At 50.2% G+C, this 4658-nt stretch overlaps 1 pseudogene; it reads right to left on the reverse strand.

The window, feature by feature from the left end:
* Positions 1-2044: 2044 nt before the first annotated feature.
* Positions 2045-3004, reverse strand: LOC137312562 (zinc finger protein 623-like; annotated as a pseudogene).
* Positions 3005-4658: the final 1654 nt, after the last annotated feature.

A 4658-nucleotide genomic window follows, 5' to 3' on the forward strand; every position in this document is an offset into this window, starting at 1 on the left:
TAATGGCAGGAGGACCCAGGAGACCCAGGAGGACCCAGGCCATCAGCCTGATATGAATTTGGACGTTTGTTTTTAATTCAGATTGTTGTATTTGCAATTTCTTGCCTTTTTTGTAGCTTTATATTTTAAATTCATTCTTGCAGATTTCGCATTTTTAAACAAAATCTTCATCCCTTTTCGCAGTGAGTGCTGATTCCGGGCCTTTTGATTGACAGCTCTCACCAACCCCCTCCCGGACCCCGGACTGACTCCTCCCATCAAGTGACACGCGTCAGCGTCACTCACCTTAGCGCGTTGACGTCAAGACGCGGTCCTTGTGCCGGGGCCAGGAGGAAGATGATGCGGGTCCTCGCCCGACAAAGGGAGGGCCCGCACCCGGTAGTGGCCTGAGATGGGAGAGCGGGCTTGGCGGGGGTCGGGCTGACGGCTCCTGTGCCGGCTCTGAGAAAGAGGCCGCTCGGCCCATCGCGCCTGTGTCGGCTCTGCGAAAGAGGCCGCTCGGCCCATCGCGCCCGTGCCGGCCCTGTGAAAGTGCGATTCGATTAGTCCCACTCCCCTGCTCTTTCCCCACAGTCCCGCAAATTTCCCCCCTTCAAGGATTGACCCGATTCCCTTTTGAAAGTTATTATTGAATCTGCTCCCACCGCCCTTTCAGGCAGTGAATTCCAGCTCAGAACAACTCACTGCCGAAAAACATTCTCCTCATCTCCCTCTGCCTCTTTTCCCAATTCCCTTCAATCTGTGCCCTCTGGTTACGGACCCTCCAGCCAGTGGCAACAGTTTCTCCCCATCGACTCCATCAAAACCCCTCCTCATTTTCAACCCCTCGACTGCTGCTGTGACCCTGACTGTTCCTCCGCGGACATCAATATCTTCCCCACCTGTTTGCCGGGCAGTGAACCGTAAGTTTCTGTTCGTGTATTACTACACTGGCTCCCGGTCCGACAATGTCTCGATTTTAAGATCCTCATCCTCGTGTTCAAATCCCTCCATGGTCCTCGCCCCCTCCCTATCTCTGTAACCTCCTCCAACCGATGTAATCTCCTCTGACAACCCCATCTCACTCCACCCTATCATGGATTCTACCCCACACATTTATCTCCGCCCACAGCCCATGTACACTCTTCGGACGATCATTGCTGAGACACTCTGTCCTGTCATACACACAGTCAGTGTTGGGACACTCAGTCCTGTCATACACACAGTCAGTGTTGGGACACTCAGTCCTGTCATACACACAGTCAGTGCTGGGACACTCAGTCCTGTCATACACACAGTCAGTGTTGGGACACTCTGTCCTGTCATACACACAGTCAGTGTTGGGACACTCTGTCCTTTCATACACACAATCAGTGCTGGGACACTCAGTCCTGTCATACACACAGTCAGTGCTGGGACACTCAGTCCTGTCATACACACAGTCAGTGTTGGGACACTCTGTCCTGTCATACACACAGTCAGTGTTGGGACACTCTGTCCTTTCATACACACAATCAGTGCTGGGACACTCAGTCCTGTCATACACACAATCAGTGCTGGGACACTCAGTCCTGTCATACACACAGTCAGTGCTGGGACAGTCTGTCCTGTCATACACACAGTCAGTGCTGGGACAGTCTGTCCTGCCATACACCCAGTCAGTGCTGTGACAGTCTGTCCTGCCATACACACAGTCAGTGCTGGGACACTCTGTCCTGTCATACACACAGTCAGTGCTGGGACAGTCTGTCCTGTCATACACACAGTCAGTGCTGGGACACTCTGTCCTGTCATACACACAGTCAGTGCTGGGACAGTCTGTCCTGCCATACACACAGTCAGTGCTGGGACACTCTGTCCTGTCATACACACAGTCAGTGCTGGGACAGTCTGTCCTGTCATACACACAGTCAGTGCTGGGACAATCTGTCCTGTCCGACTTGGACGTCTTGTGTATCCATCTTTTAAAAGGTATAGGAACCCAGTTATAAGATGGATTCTACTCACTTCATAATAATCTACAATCAGCTTGTCTTTTCATCAAGATATCAAGCACTAGACACACTGTCTTTAAAGGAACGCTGATTTATTTGACTCTTGTACAGAATACTAAACTCCAGCCTCGTTTAAGGGGTTTTTAACATCAGAAACAAACCCCAAGTGTCAGAATGAACATGGTTCAGTCCTGGATGTGATTAACAGCAGCGATAGCAGCAGAATCCAACCCCTGCAGTCACATGTGAACTCACTGGTGTTTCAGCAGGTGGGATGATTGAGTGAATCCATTCCCACACACAGAGCAGGTGAATGGCCTCTCCCCAGTGTGAATACGTTCGTGTGTGAGCAGATTCCACTTTGTTTTAAAGCTCTTCTCACAGACAGAACATTTCAGGGATCTCTTATCAGTGTGAACAATTTGATGTTTAATGAGGCTGGATAACTGAGTGAATCCTTTCCCACACAGCGAGCAGGTGAACGGCCTCTCCCCAGTGTGAGTCCGTTGGTGTGTCAGCAGTTCTTTTTTTCTCTAAAAGTTCTTCTCACAGTCAGAACATTTGAAAAGTCTCTTATCAGTGTGAACAAGTTGATGTTCAATGAGTTTGGATGAACGAGTGAACCCCTTCCCACACACGGAGCAGGTGAACGGCCTCTCCCCAGTGTGAACACGCTGGTGTCTCAGTAGGCTGGATGGCGGAGTGAATTCCTTCCCACACACGGAGCAGGTGAACGGCCTCTCCCCAGTGTGAACACGCTGGTGTGTCAGCAGATCACTTGTTCCTTTAAAGCTCTTCTCACAGTTGGAACATTTAAAGGGTCTCTTATCAATGTGAACAAGTTGGTGTTCAGTGAGGCTGGATGACAGAGTGAAACCCGTCCCACACACAGAGCAGGTGAACGGCCTCTCCCCAGTGTGAACTCGTTGGTGTGTTAGCAGATGGGATGACTGGGTGAATCTCTTCCCACACTCAGTGCAGGTGAACGGCCTCTCCCCAGTGTGAGTCCCTTGGTGTGCAAGTAGTTCCGTTTAACTTTTAAAGCTCTTCTCACAGTCAGAACATTTGAAAGGTCTCTTATCAGTGTGAACCAGTTGATGTGTCAGAAGGCTGGATGACTGAATGAATCACTTCCCACACATGGAGCAGGTGAACGGCCTCTCCCCGGTGTGACTGCGTCGATGAGTTTCCAGAAGGGGCGGGAATCTGAATCCTTTCCCACAATCCCCACATTTCCACGGTTTCTCCGTGGTCCGGGTGTCCTTGTGTCTCTCCAGGTTGGATGATCAGTTGAAGCCTCGTCCACACACACAACACGTGTACCGTTTCTCCCCACTGTGAATGGTGCGATGTTTTTTCAGGCTGTGTAACTGGTTAAAGCTCTTTCCACAGTCAGTGCACGGGAACACTCTCACTCGGGTGTGTGTCTCGGTGTTTTTCCAGTTACACTGATGTTTGAAATCTCTTCTCAGAGACGGAACAGACAAACATTCCTCCTTCTATATTCAAAGGCAGATGATCTTCAGGTGCTGGTGAATCGAGTGACTGTCAGATCTTGATGTGATGTTTTGTTTGAGTTTCCCATCTGCAAATCCTCCCCTTCTAATACCCTGTAAAAGGAGATGACAAAAGTCCTCACTGTGAATACAGGGAATACAGGATAGAAATTCAGAACAGGCAATTCCAGTTTCGATGCAACATTCTTCCCGCTCATTCCCCCAGACTGTAAATCCCCGCCCCTCACACTCACCCTCCTCCCTCTGCTGAAATCCAAACCCATCGCGCCATCTCCAACATTTTTCCTTCTATTTATGTTTTCACTCCCCCTGAAGGTCCTGACTCTGACTGCGTTCAGTTCTACACTCACCGGTTCCCCTCCCTCTCCTACCCTGAAAGTCCTGACTCCGACTGAGTTCAGTTATATACTCACTTGTTCCCCTCCCTCTCCTCCCCTGAAGGTCCTGACTCTGACTGGGTTCAGTTCTACACTCACTTGTTCCCCTCCCTCTCCTCCCCTGAAGTGCGTGACTCTGACTGGGTTCAGTTCTACACTCACTGGTTCCCCTCCCTCTCCTCCCCTGAAGGTCCTGACTCTGTAGAACTGAAGCTAGCCAGAGTCGGAACCTTCGGGGGAGGAGAAGGAGGGGAACCAGTGAGTGTGGAACTAAACCCAGCCACTCACTGGTTCCCCACCCTGTCCTCCACTGAAGGTGCTGACTCTGGCTGGGTGTTTATGCTCTCATCCTCTTTTCGACAATATGTCGCTCCCTATAGCTGCCTGTCAGTTGTCCATCTGTGATATCTCCCACTTTTGGTGATTTTGGCTCCCTGACCAGTCACCATCTCTCCCTGACCAATCACCATTTCTAATTCAATTATAGACTCTCCCTGACCCGTAACCATTTCTCCTTCATTTACAGATATTCCCTGACCAGTCATCCTTTCTGCTTCGTTTGCAGACACTCTCTGACCCATCATCATTTATCCTTCAATTAGAGACACTCCCTACCTCGTCACCATTTCTACTTCATTTGCAGACACTCCCTGATCAGTCACCTCCTCTCTCCACATCTCCCTCCAGATGTCCTTTCAACTGTGAACAAGGCCCTTGCCATCCACAACCTTATTACTGATGGCTGCATTTAGCAATATAGGAACAAGAGTCAGCCATTCAGCTCCACGAGC

Source organism: Heptranchias perlo, unplaced genomic scaffold, assembly GCF_035084215.1.
Source record: "Heptranchias perlo isolate sHepPer1 unplaced genomic scaffold, sHepPer1.hap1 HAP1_SCAFFOLD_43, whole genome shotgun sequence".
NCBI lineage: Eukaryota > Metazoa > Chordata > Chondrichthyes > Hexanchiformes > Hexanchidae > Heptranchias > Heptranchias perlo.